Source organism: Adiantum capillus-veneris, chromosome 2, assembly GCF_014529385.1.
Source record: "Adiantum capillus-veneris isolate H3 chromosome 2, ASM1452938v2, whole genome shotgun sequence".
Classification (NCBI taxonomy): domain Eukaryota; kingdom Viridiplantae; phylum Streptophyta; class Polypodiopsida; order Polypodiales; family Pteridaceae; genus Adiantum; species Adiantum capillus-veneris.
The window spans coordinates 151715917-151730901 of NC_140932.1; positions in this window are offsets into that span (position 1 = coordinate 151715917).

A 14985-nucleotide genomic window follows, 5' to 3' on the forward strand; every position below is an offset into this window, starting at 1 on the left:
CTTTGTATTTGGTGTCCTCGAGGAAGAGGATGAAGCGTGACAAAGGGGTGGATGTGGGTACAGATGCAGAGGCTGTGGCAGCATCCATGTTTAGCCTGGGGTGTGGATAGAGAGTGGAGGAGCTCAGGAGTTGCAAAAGTGAAAATAGTGAATGAGTTAGGTGGCCCCCCTTTTATAATGTACCCTTTTTTTAAGACATTAAAAAAAAAAAGGCACTTTCAACCAAAAAATGATTCTCATCCCAATGCAAAAAATTATATTCAAAGGCATGATTTGCCGAAGCAAATCATGTTGATTACAACGGGGATCAATATGAAAATTGCAAGAGTTACAAAGTTATAAGATCGATAGCATAGTTCCATCTATCCCCCAGTCCTCCTCGACCTTCAATTTGTCTTCCATTCTCTTCCCAATCTGCGGACATTCATTACAGTAAGCATCTAATGATCGACAAACCATGATGTATTGAAAATGTGGTGGAAGGATTCTCACCTTGTGACCTTGAACGAAATTGTGCTTGTTGAAGGGCCTCAAAACCCATAATAACCAAATGTTCTTGAACATTACTGAGAGTCCAATGCTTGTTCACTTGGACTGCCTCCAAAGCATCGTTGGGCATCTTCACTGCAATGTCAAAGCTTGCAATAGCGTCGTTTACACTCTGTAAGGGAGTCCACACTCCAAGCTTGCACATCCAACGATCATAGTGAAATCGTATGTACAAGGAGGTGTGAGATTTCAAATAGCGCATTCCAATACCTGAAGCTCCAACCTTACAACAGTACCGGTCCCCATTGTGCATGCCCTCCACAAAACCCTAGTCCTCTTCTAAAAGCCTTCCTAATTCCTCGTAATGCGCATCTTTACATACAAGCATTGTGGTAGTCTCCACAAATCCAAACTCTTTAAAAATGTGCACAAAACAATGAATAGGCAAACACCAGCTCAAGCCCACAGACCTAGAAGCTTTAGAGTATTTCAAAGAGTTTTGGATATCCATTATCATCTTTTGCTTGAAAGATGCTACCGACCACAAATCTAGGACCGGCCACTCCATACTTAATAAGGAAGTTACTTTGATGGGTTCAAGCGTTCCAAATGCTTGTGTAGAAGTAGGGACAATATAGGAGTGAGAATAGAAAGAAAAACCTTCTTTGAACCAGTTTGGTTGGGCAAAGATGCGGGAACATTATTGCTCCAATATCCGCATGTATAGACAATGAATGTGCCGGAGAGACTATGTAGTGGCTGCTCCTCCACCAACGTGGATGGAAATATGACTATAAATGCATGACAAATGTTAAGTATGAATCCATAATAACATTACACTGTGATTTCACACCTAGTTTGTATTCTCAAAACATGTACTTACAATGTGTTGGAAATCGAGGTGGTTGTTGTCAAGTGCATGGTTGACATTGAGAAAACATGTTGCACAATGGCTATGGTCCCCTTGTCTTTTGCGGTTCTTGAAGCCAAGGAGCTTTCCTTTCCAATGAAGATCCAAGTTTGCACGATTCCCGCACACGATGAGGGCCAACAGCAGATGGTTGCATGTATACCCAAGCACCTTGGTGAACTCTTGTGGCACCCACTCATCATCTACATCTCTATTGTTGTGGCATGCAAGTGCTGTGACCTCATCCTTTGGTCGCCTTTGCGAAGTAGAGTTGGCCATGGTTGAGCAAAGCAAACTAGGAGGAGGAGAAGAACCTTGCTTGTTGCTACAATGTAGGTGTGATAAAGTGATATGAGAAAATGGTCCAACCCTTGTGGCAATGGGAGGAGAAGGTGGACAACCCTTGCTTGGTGTGGCACTGGGAGAGAAGGTGGATAAGCGTTGCTTGGTGTGGCAATGGTGGTAGGGGAGGAGAGAGGAGCTTCCTTGCTGCAGCAATGGAGATGGTGTAAAGAGAGAGAGTGTTGGAGTAGAGGATGAGTGTGATGGTTGCAACCAAGGAGGGTTGGAAAAGGGGTTCTAGAGAGAGAAAATCCCTTTTTTGCCTAATAACTAATTTTGGGGGAGCTCTGGATAGCAAAAAAAAAAAAAAAAAAAAAGTTTTTTAAAAATTTTGAATTTTAGGGTTTTTGGATGCACGTTTGACTTTTTGAGATCAAAAAATGCTTTTTTGACCATAAAATAGTTTTAGGGGGTTTTTCAGAAGATGAAATTTGAGTTTTGAAATTTTTGAAAAATTTCAAATTTTTGGAATTTTTCCAAAACCGGATCAAAAAGGAGGAAGTTGGAGGTTCCATATGGCCCCCCACCCCCCCTCCCCCCCCCCCCCCCCCCCCACCCCACCTTCTCACTAGGCAAGAGCCCATTTAAAAAGTGTAAGACTACTTTGTCCCCCTACATTTTTGAGGGCATAGAGTGTGTCCACCACCCTCTTCTCATTGGCTGGCCTCTAATTAACTTTAATCCCAAAGGGCCCCTAGAGGGTTCATATTTTTCCTAATGCGCCTTTGATGACTAGTAAGAGTCCACCTTACACTTCATTTCCCCCACCTATTTTATGTTTCCATCATACTTTTATGCTATTTTGTCACTTTTTTGTATCATTGTTTAGTATTTGAAAATTATGGATAATGATTCAAACAACAATTTGAGATTTCTTGTACTTTTAGGATGTAGATTTTGTATTGCTTGCATGTGGATTGTGAGACTTTTCTTTTTCTTTTTGTGTGGAAGTGTGTTGCCAGTTTATGCTGAGGGGATTGCAAAAACCATGGTTGTTGATGTACGATACGATTTTGACACCCACAAGAAGTGTCAGAGACGCAATGTTTTTATTGATGACGAGTGTGACTCTTCATAGTCACGAGATAAAACCATAGCATTTCTTGTTGTCATTAGAGTGCAGAGGCACGACATGCTGTTTTCTATACTCCACTAAATATTCCACTTGTTATCTTACAAATCTGAAAAAATCTCTATTTTTTTTGTATAAGATATGGCAATTCTCTCTTAGTACAGTTTTAGAAACTTTGTAGATGTATGAGCATTGTTGACTTGCATTAGATTGCTCCGTAAAATTTAAAGTTAAAATAAAAATTATGGTGTTGAATATAGTTGTGGATCATTGCATGGTTTGTAATAGCTTTGCTACTAGCTTGGATTTCTCATTGCTCGACATCAAGTATCAACTGTGTAAAAGAATCTAGAGTCTAATTTTGAACAATCATATTGCTACGATTACTTAGGGATTCAAGATCCTACTATTATTAAAGTAGGATCTTCATTCATCTTTCTTATCAAAGCCCATTTGGTTTCCTTATTCATTTGCTCGGATTTTCCTTCGCTCGAAAAATCTCGCTCGCCACACGGTAAGACCCTATATGCATGCTTTGTGTTGAGTGACCAATCTACATGATTTGCCATATACAACATACATTTCAGGGTATAGACATGAAAAATGACTTGCAATTTCGAATTTCTAACATGTTTTTCCACATAAAACATAAATTCCAAGGTATAAATATGAAAAATGACTTGCAATTTCGAATTTCTAACATATCAAATTACGAGAGTTTTTCTTGGCACATGTTTTGACAAGCAAAATAACCCTCGACTTGCAAGGAAAAGTACGTGGCAATTTTAGGTCATGTTTTCCATCTTCAAATATGGTCCATCTATACCTCTCGAGTCATGCATGGCATATATCAACAAGTGTTTCAACTCTCTCTCTCTCTCTCTCTCTCTCTCTCTCTCTCTCTCTCTCTCTCTCTACCTCTCAAATTACAATTTAGTTGTTCACGCTATTGTATGTGGATGATTATTCTATGGCATTTAAGTTCTACTTTATCATGGTTTTTTACTAATGTAAGTGGATGATTGGGCCTATGGCATTTAAGTTCTACTTTATCGTGGTTTTTAACTAATGTAAGGAGACCCCACACTAGGAAGGGGTCACTATTTTGAGTTAGGTGACCCTTATACAAAGGGGGGTAATCGTTATGGATTATCTCTCTCTCCCTCTCCTAAACGCACCTCAAAAAGGTGCAATTAGAGATAGGCATTTTACCCCCTCCTTTTTTTTTGGTGTGTGCACTTAGGGGAGGGAGAGAGGGATAATCCATAACAATTACCCTTGAGTGAAATTAGAAATAGGCATGTTACTCTCTCCCTTGTGTGTGTGTGTGTGTGTGTGTGTTTTTATTTTGAAAAAACTTGTCACATCACATCTTGTCTATCTAATCTTATAAATTATTCCATCTCGCAAGGCCGCTTACCCTCTTTTCATGTGGGTGTGTGACACCTTAACAACACACCAAAATTGTCCCACCTCCTCAAGCCTCTTATTTGTTGGCTCAATGCATCCAACGATGAAAATATTATGACCTCCTAATTTTGCCCCCCCTTGCTTAACCTTAGGAACCCCCTCCCCCACTACCATCACTTGTTTCCCTATTGATTTTTTGAAAACTTATCTTAAATGTTATGATGGAGTTTGTCCCTTCCTTTTAGCCTTACATGGCTTTTTAAGGCTTTACTTTGTTTATTCTTGTTTATTTCTTTTGTCCTTCACTATGAAAATCTCTAAGTGTTTAACGTGCTGTTTTACCGCGTTTTGTAGAGAGAAGGGTCAAACTCAACTGTAGAAGGAAGAGAGAGGAGGGCTAGGGACTTTTTTCCTATTTAAACTATTATTGATATATTTTTCACGCTTATTATCATGTTTATTACCTCATATATTATCGCTTGTATTACCACGTATATTTTTGACAAAACAAATTAGCACCTAAACTTTCAAATTCTGGCTTAAACATCTCTCTCTCTCTCTCTCTCTCTCTTTCTCTCTCTCTCTCTCTCTCTCTCTCTCTCTCTCTCTCTCTCTTTAAATTTTGGTGTTTCCTTCCTTCCTCTTAATAAAAATTAAAAATATTGTATGAAATTTTCAAATTTAAAAAGAAAAGAGAGAGAGAGAGAGAGAGAGAGAGAGAGAGAGAGAGAGAGAGAGAGAGAGAGAGAGGAGGGGGGGGGGGGGGGGGGGGGGGGGGGGGGGGGGGGTGAAGAGGTGATAATAAGATTACACTTGGTCACGGCTAAAATAATCATTGTCACTTGATTAACATAATTAAGCATGTTCACAAATTTAGAGAGAGGAAGAGGGGGAATAGATAGATGAATGGATTACACGACCAAAAAACTTCACAACTGCAAAATGTTTATGAATCATCTTCCAAAAGATCCCTACATGAGGCATCATCCAATTCTAAGTCCATGGCTTGTAAATCAATAAAGAGAGAAACGAAATTATCGTTTGTGGATGCGTTGGCTTCATCATCTTCGAATTCGTCATCCTCCATCTCACCATCTTCATTATCATGACAATCATCCTTGCTAAGACTTGCCGCCGCCGAATTTCATTCATTGACCTCCCTCTCCTCTGTCTCCACCTCATCCAAAGTTGGAGGTGGAAGAGGGTCGAAGATGGTCTCCACTTCATTAGTGGAAAAATTGGTCCTCCCCCGAGGTGTTACTGGAATTACAAACCAAAGTTTTGGTTGGTGGATTGTTGGGATATAGATGACCTATAAAAGAGAAGCTCAAAGTAAGTAACATTGGTATAATTAATGCTATAAGCAAATAAGAATAAAAAAGATACATGCCACTCACCTACTCACAATTGTGCGGTAAAACTAAATTGTCATACCTCCCTATGTGAGGCACACTAGAGGCCACCATGTAGAGGCCATTCTCATGTCGTCTAGACACATTTGCAAACCACTTGCACTCAAAGATGAAGGTATGACAAGTTTTAAAATTAACCTTTAGTATCCTTTCAATAGTTCCGCAGTACCTGGCTTCATCACCGTGTGTGTCAAAGTTGCCCATGATGGCACAAGCCATGGTGGTTCTACGCTCGTCAATGTGGAGCGTACGAAAGTGACGACCCCTTTGACCACATAGAGTTAAAGGAAAGGCACTACAAAATAGGAAAATATCTTTTATTAAATACAAATCAAAGATAACACAGAAAAAAAATTACAATATGGTTTAGGTATATGAGTACTCTACCTTTGGTACGCAACCTCGTACATACTCCAATTCTTTGTTGCTGATGTCTTCTCGGCGCGCTTTTTCTTCGGACATTCTCTCATGAATCCACTCCGCACTAATGAGATATGGGAAACATGCAAGGTGTCTAGGCACTGGGGGTGCCCTCCTTCCTCCATGTGCTTGTTTCCATGCTTCTCTCTCTTGCAAACGCCTTGCCTTTGCCACTGTCTACAAGTCCACCCACTTGGTCATAATCATTGCATTGAGATTACAAAAGTTATTGACCACTTGGGATAGATTCATATCCATGTTAAGTAGTTTTCCTCTCCACTTGGCAAGTGTGAAGTCATCCTTGCATCTTCCTTGTCTGACCACATGCGAGGCATTGAAGGATCAACTTGTGCCAAATATTCTGATATGTAAACAAATGTCTCTTGCACGATCCACCCTTCGTCCATACATGCTTTTGGTTGAGATCATAGCCGCACAAAATCTTTAAAAGTCTTTAAAAAACTCTCTAAGAATCACATCCTTCGTGTGTACATTACTCCACATATACGGATCTCCTCCACCACGTGAAATAAGAGGTGAATTTGACTAAGAAGGACCGATCGAGGAAATGCATCCTCAATGACACACACAGTTTCTGTTGCAAATGTTTGAGCAACAGGGATAGCATCTATTCAATTTCCTTGGAGCTCACAAATCTGCAAGAAAACACACAAAAGATACACTAAGTGCTTGTTTGAAATTATTGTGTACATAAGGAAGGTGTAGTTGAGTGTAGTCTTCTGGTGTACCTTACTAGCTCTCCAAGTTTGAAAATAGCATCCCTGACTTTCTTGTCTCGACATATACACATACTCACCGAAAGAATGAACTACAATGTAAAGTAGGGGAAGGGAAAGTGAGAGAAAGTCATACACACAAACTATAGATAGAATAGGGATAGGGACATTACATGAAGCATCTTGTGCCAATCATGGAACTTCAACCCATACAATTGAACGCTTCCACCCTTCTTCGCTTTTGTGAAATTTTGCTTGCAAGTTGAGGACTTCCAATGATGTCCGAAGCACCGAGTACTGTGCACCGTCATAAAGAGGTGTTCTGGTACTCACCATCAATCTATCCTCCCTTACTACTGCCCCTTGAGTGCAGGGCTGACAATCCTCCTCGCACACGTCGTGCTCATGAGCTAGTAACTCATCACACATGTCGAACATGTGCTCATCCTCCGTTTCAAAGTGCAACTGAGATGCCATGGGAGTTGTGGAAGTAGAGCCAATGGGAGGATCACCATGCGGTGCACCCAAATCATCCAGCAGCTCTTGCCTCTACCGTTTGGCCTTGCATGCCGATGCACCACCACCGAACACAGACCAATGGGGAGCCTGCTCAAGCAACGGGTGAGTGGCGCTCTCGTCTCTGTGAGCTCTTTTTGAAGGATTCCAAATTCCTTTGTTCTCCAATGCAATGGGCCTCAAGCGAGGGATTGCCCTTTTGCACTTCGCAAGGACAAGGGAGTTTTTTCTTAAGCATCGCGCTCATGGCCTCCACCAGGGGGGGGGGGGGGGGGGGGGGGGCATGATCATCCCAATCGATGTCTTGCACACGCCATCAATTTTTTATTTATTCATGTGCCTTAAGAAACAAATAATTAATTAGAGAAAATTCTAAATTCAAAGAGAATAAACAGCAATGAGTGCTAAAATTATTTTTGAAGAAAGGTGCACTTAGAAAATGCAATTAATAAACATCTAAAAGTACTATAAAATAAAATACTCATAAGAAATTAAAAAATCTTCATCAAAATACTCAAAAGGCTAAGAAATGAAATAATTGATATCTAAGGGTAGAGGGGGTGGTTTGTACCCCCCCCCTCTCTCCCCTGCAACCTTGAATATGTTTGTATCCTTTCTAGATGACATATCGCGGTAATACTGGCGGTAATAAGCGCGATAATGTCGTCGCGTAAAATAGAGAAGGAGGGCAGAGTATGTCGCATTTTGGTTGCATACCCTGCCCTCCTTCTCTCTGCCATCGCTACAACTCAAGCTCCCCCTCCCCCCCCCTCCCTCTCCACCTCCATCTCAACCTCCCCCCCCCCCCCACCTCCCTCCCTCTCTCCCTCCTCCCTCTCTCCCTACTCCATCTCAAACACAACAACAACACATACACAAACACACACACACACACACACATGATAGCAGGAAAAAGAGCAGTACAATCGGGTGGCCTCTGTACTCGTGCACACTCCACAAACCACGCCTCATGCAAACAAGCAAAGAACAAAACAAAGGGGGCACCACCCTAAATTAAGAGGTTTAGGGACCTCACACATAGTGCACATAGGCAAGTAAGACTTCTGGCATTATGATGGCATCAAAACATATGGCAACACATAGAAACGAATCTTAGGGACCTTATGTAGCATATATATAGACAAGACATCAGCTTAACAATACAACGGCATCTGATCATACATAGCAAGGATATAGAGAAGCAAGCCAAGGATGGCATAATCCCTTGTCAAAAAAAACAATCAACCCAGCAACTAGGTATGATCCTACTAGCAACACATCAATACCTTAGAGAACGATGGCGAGGATGGTGGCCATGGAGCATGAGAGTAGACTCCTTATTTAGGTTTTAGGGCTAGTAATGTAGCATACTAGAGGGAGAGAGAGAGAGGGAGAGAGACTAGAGATCCATCCATAGCTCCTCGTTGTGAGCAATGTCTTCATAGCTTCGTTGCTTGGTGAAGTGGGTGAAGTGTTGGTTTTGAGTGAGAGAAGGCCTCCTTATATAGGTTTCTGAGAGGGTTTAGGATTAGGGATAAACATGCTTAAATCCGCTGATTGGGGTTACTTTTTGCTTAGGGTGGTCAACAGATTGAGGTCACCTGATATGTCACCATCAAGATATTCTCTAGAGTGATGTGAGAGGGGAGGGTAAATGCTCATTTTTCTGATTGTGACACATGGGGATAAGGCCTTGACCAACATTTAAGAGCAGGTAAGGTGGCTGTTGAAACTGGAGGTTCTGCACATGTCAGGGGGGGACCTGCTGGGTCCTCCTGAATATCAAATTCTCAAAAAATCCTCAACCATGGCTTCTTTTGACATGTGTTCTTTGAAAAAATCAGCATGTCTCTTTTCAACTCAAAAGTCTTTATCCCTGTTGACTCACCTTTACCATAAGATTTTCCCCTTTTCTCCTCCTGTAACTGCATTGTTGATGCCCAATCACTGCTTCTAGTAACAGTGAACTGTTACCTACCAAATACTTATGGTGCAGTAAAAAATATTTACCATGGGTAAAAAAAGTTACTGTAGGTAAAAAGTGATTTGTATTTACCATGTAGGTGAAAAATATTTACTGTCGGTAAAAAAGTGAAAACGGAGTATGCTGTGCTGTGAGTCCACACGAACATCCTCGTGTAAATTTCACTAGAAATTCACACCTAGAATGGGCTATTCTGTAAGATATAGGTTGTAGGTATGCATAAGAGCTCGTTTCCACGTATCTTCTATCCATGGCACTTTTTACTCTTTGGTGCTTGTGAAGTAGATTTTTCTTCTCTTTCGAGATCCCTTGGACTAGAGTATCCTCATCTCCCCAACAATTGACTGTGCCTTTATTGCATCTTCAGAAGGGGTCCTAAAAACCATGCATCATATAGCCCTCCCCCTTAATCTAGAGGTATTTGATGCCTCTAGCTGTAGGTTGTGCTACAATAGGGTTCTCTTGAATACTTACCCACCTGGTACCAATTGAATTTGCCATGTTACTGCTTTCTTGGCTGATGCACCCTGTTTAGTCCTTTCTGATGAATAATTGTATCCATCCATGACTAACAACTGGTCTCCTAGACCCTTGAAAGCCATACCCCATCCATTGTCAATATCCGCTTTCACTTGTAGCATTCTCTTTTTTTCCTTTTTTTTTGTCTTCTCTTTTTTTTTTCTTTGAAACGACTATGTACATGATTTTTACCTTAGTTGGAGCTCGAATATGATGAGCTCTCCTCTGAACCATCCTTAGCATTGATTTCACCAGCATATGGCTGTGAAAGACGACATTGGTAGGCCTTCAATCGCCAACCATTTACCGCGGTCTGATGTACCTTACCATCTAGGTCACCTAGTTGGTAACTACCATTTGAGAACCTCTGTATCACTACAAAAGGGCCTTCCCACTTAAGCAAGAACTTACCATCCTTCCTGCGATGAAATCGATTGTCGTATCTGAGCACTAAAGAACCTTCCTTGATACCTTTCTTGACAAGGTTGCGATTGAACTTCTTTCGTTTCTTCTCTGCCTGGGCTGCATAGTGCTTCACTGCTGACTCTCGATCTAGCCCTAACCTCTCCAAATCGATGATTCTTCCTTCCACCTGCTTCTCTTGACTATCCTCTTGATGTGCTTTTAGAACTCGGAGGCTCGCTAGCTCCACTTCTATAGGCAATAGTGCCTCTTGCCCGTAAACCAAGTGAAAATGTGTATACCCCAAGGATGTTTTAAAGGATGTTCTGTAGGCCCAAAGTGCTGCATCTAGGTGTTTGTCCCATGCCTTAGGATGTAAATGCACTTGCTTAGTGATGATTTTACATATAAGACCATTTACCTTTTCCACAAGACCATTGCACTGAGGGTAGTATGGTGTAGAGTGCCTGCGCTTGATTTTTAACTTGCTCATCAATTGCCCGACTAAATCAGCTCGAAATCCCGGTCCCCTATCCGAGAGAATCTCCAAAGGTGTGCCAAAACGGCAACAAAGGCATTCAAAAATGAAATCACTTATGTCCTTGGCTGTGATGCGCTTTGTGGGACGAGCTTCTGCCCATCTGGTCATGTACTCCACCCCCATAATGATGTATTCCTTCCCTGATTGAGTGCAAGGTAGTGGCCCTATTGCATCTATCCCCCATTTTTCAAATGGCCCATAGGTTTTGATTGGATGCTGATTTTCATGGGTAAGACGCCTTGGTCCAGCTTTTTGGCAAACCTCACATGTGCAGCACCAATGTTGTACATCTCGATGGAGGCTTGGCCACGTGAACCCTGCTTGTAAAATCTTTCTGCTAGTAATCTCTTGTGCAAAGTGGCCACCACACACACCTTCATGACAACTAAACAAAATATCCTTTATCTCTTGGGATGCAGGAACTCTCCTTAAGACAGCATCTTTCCCTCTACAATACAAGTCCTCATTCACTAAGCTATAGCTGGTAGTCTTTTTTGCCAACCACCTACGTTCACTTTTACTCATACCAGAGGGTGCTTCACAATGCTCAAGAAAGTAAAGTAAATCATGCAGCTCCTCCTTTCCCTGGTATAAAGGACTTTTCACAAGGATAGCACCTACTATGAGAGTTTGTAGTTCTTCACCTGCTAAGGCATCTGCTTCTCGATTTTGATCTCTAGGTACAAAGTGCACTCGAACTTCTTTAAAACCCTTCAACAAGGCCTTTGCTTCCCTCATCTTAACAGACAATATGTCATTTTTACAGGCCCATACACCAACCATTTGCTTAACAATCAACATGGAGTCACCAAAAACATTTAGCTTTGTGATGCCCTGAGAAAGACAACATTGCAACCCTAAAACAAGGGCATGGTACTCTGCCTCATTGTTAGAATGAACCTCTTTTAGATGAAACCCTTTTGCAAAGATCTTCTCCTTCTCTGGACCTAATATTACTATGCCTGCTGATGCCTTGTCTTTGGTCCTCTTGTAAGCCCCATCAAAATACAGACTGTGTGCTCCCAGTAGAACTTCAGGCTCCGGGATAGGCGGTACCTTACTAGGTGCCTCTTTCTTGGCCTTCTCATAACACCTTTGTGTGAGGACATCTGCCAAACAAGCACGGGTGGAATCCTCTACTTGTAGTGTGTAGTCAAACTCTTGAAGCTGCACCACCCACTTTGCTATTCTTTGAGACAATTCCATGTGTTGTAGGGTATATGGAAAAACCTCCTCAGTTGTGATCACCACAAATTGTCTCGGAAGTAAGTAAGCCCGAAACTTCTCCACTGCAAACTTAAGAGCTAGCACCAATTGCTTAGTTGCGCTGAAACCCTTTTCAGCAGCTGTCATCACTCTACTAGAGAAGTAGACTGGTCTCATGAGAGATGTCTTTGGGTCTTTTTGCATCAAGACAGCTCCTAGAGCTTCTGGACCTACACTAGGATTGACATAGAATAATTCACCCCATGTGGGTTGTAGGACGACAGGCAATGAGCTCAAAATGGTTTTAACTTCTTGAAAGCACCTTTCACCCTCCTCACTCCATGTCAATGTAGTGTGTTTAGTGAGCTGCTGCAAAGGATAGATTGCCTGAGAAAGGAGATGTATGAATCGTCCCATGTAGCAAACCTTTTGAATGAAGGAGACTAGTTGCTTCACGTTTGAAGGAGTAGGTAAAGCTAACAATGTCTTTACCTTTTCAGGGTCAGCCTCAATACCATCTTGAGACACAACATGGCCTAGTAGGGTGACCTTGCTCTCACCTATGTGGCACTTGTCTTTATTCAATTGCCCACCCAATTGGGCCAGACGGGTGAAACCTTCATCAACCTTGGACAGATGTACTTCCCTAGAGCTGTAAATGCAAAAATCATCAATGAAGACTCGTATGGACTTACCAAAGTAAGGTTGAAACACCAAGTTCATAAACCTCTGGAAAGTAGCTGGGGCATTAGTTAAACCAAAAGGCATAACTCTATAAGCAAAACACCCCCAAGGTGTTAAGAAAGTAGTCTTTCTTTGGTCTTCATCTGCAATTCTGATTTGGAAGTAGCCTGAGTACCCATCACACACTGTGTACCTTTCATGACCAGCCACTTCATTTAGTATTTCATCTTGAAAAGGCAAAGGAAAATGGTCCCTTTTTGTGGCTGCGTTTAGAGGCTTGTAATCCACACATACCCTCCACTTCCCATTTTTCTTTGGTGCTACCACAACTGGAGACACCCACTCAGAATCTTCCACTGGGTAGATAAATCCTGCCTTGAGTAATCTTTTTACTTCTTTTAAGAGTGCATCTTGTTGCACTAGCCCTAATCTCCTTAGCCTTTGCACCACTGGTTTGGCACCTTCCTTTAATTGGATATGGTGTTGGGTTACCGTCACTCCTTTAATGTGCTCGTAATCAGTTATAAAGAGGCCATCATGCTTCTTTAGTACCTGCAGATAGGGTTCTCTCTCTTCTTCTAGTAGGTCCTTAGCTAGCATCTCCTCTAAGCATGTGGCTTCTTCCTTGTTTAGAGAGTCTTGACCACCTTCTCCTTCTGGGTTTCGCAGTATTATACCCATGACTTCCAAAGAGCTAGCATCCTCCTCAGATGACTCATCCTCAGATGAAGAGCAACTGCTTGTGCTCCATTCATCCATAGAAGTCTCCATCTCTAGGTCTTGTTGTCTACCGTGCTTCATGTCATACACAATTTTTTGTTGCTTGCCACCTACCTTATGATTTGGTCGCAACTCAAGGGAACCTGTCTCCCAATCTTGCCTAGCTTTCATAGCCATAAGCCAAGGTCTTCCAAGGATTAGCGGATAGCCCTCCCCCTTAGTTGGGATCACATAAGCATCAATTGAGATTGCCACACCAAAAGTTGAAACCTTCACTCCATTAACCTTTCCCACACAAGCCACCCTTACATTATTTGCCATCTTAGCTTGTAAGGAAGTTTGCTCGTTTACTTCCAAACCCAACCTGTGCATTAATTTCTCTGTCATAACACAAATCTCGGCTCCACCATCTACGTACACATTGGAGACTCGCTGACTCTTAATCTCTGCATCAATGACTGGCACGATATCCTTCATGCCTCTTGCACTAATAGACCCAATTGACTTTGCCTTAGCCCTCCTGGTGCTGACCATCTTAGACCAGGTTCTACGCATCTTTGGGGAAAGGTGGAGGAGTTGCTGCCATGAAATCTTTGGTCCTTGCTTACTCACATCTGCTACCAGGTCGTAAGGTATGGATCCTACCCCAAGTGGAAAGTCTTCTACTCCTATGTGCCTCCTTGACCTACTCTTCCTTTTCTTGTCTCCTATCACTTGGGAGGAACCCTCATTCCCTTTATCCGGCTCTGAAGCTTCCATTTCATCAGTTCTTTGTCTCCTAACTCTCTTTATTGGTATGGCAACAGCTTCCTCCATTTTTTCTTTCCCTTTATCCTTACCATTGTCAAGACTTATGACAGAGACAGCCCTGTCCTCCCCTCCCGATGGTAGTGGAGGGATCTCTGCTGGTGCTTGTGGTGGTGGAGGAGGGGGTCTCAATATTTGGATTGGTGGAGCCACGTGTGCATTTTGTCCATTTAGTGGCCTAGCTCGAGGAGGAGTGACTTGCTGGCGAGGAGGCCATCTTTGATTACCATTTCCTTGATAGTGTCGTGGATGTGGGCAATAATACATGCCGTGACCTACCTCTCCACAGTTGTAGCAAATGTACTCACGTGCTTGCCTTTGTCCTTCTTGTCTATTTCGTTCATTTCCTGGCTGGGGAGCCCTTACACCTTGAACCAGATTGATGGACAGGCTCTCTAGTTGATTGGTGATTTGTTGAAGTAATTCTTGTTGAGAGGACTCTTGGTCTGTTGCTCCTGTCCCTGCTACTACCCTTGTCGTAGGTTGAGCTAGCGGTGGAGGCTCCATTTCCCCTTGTAGTTGAGCTTGGAATTTTAACTTCCTATCCTTCTCCCTTGCATAAGTCATAGCTTTATCAAAGGTATCTGGGAATTTACCTTTTACCTTTTCTCGAAGGATGGGGTAAAGCCCTGCCAGGAAACAGTCCTTCTTTAGGCATTCTGGCGCCCTTTCTCCTTCACCTAGTGATGCACACCATTTCTCCCATAGGTTGGAAAACTTTCCTTCATAGCTTCTATAGTCATTGGGTGATGTTTGGCGTAGCTCTAAGAGCTGTCTCCATATCTCCTCTGGAGGCTCATGGCGGCGAAATTCT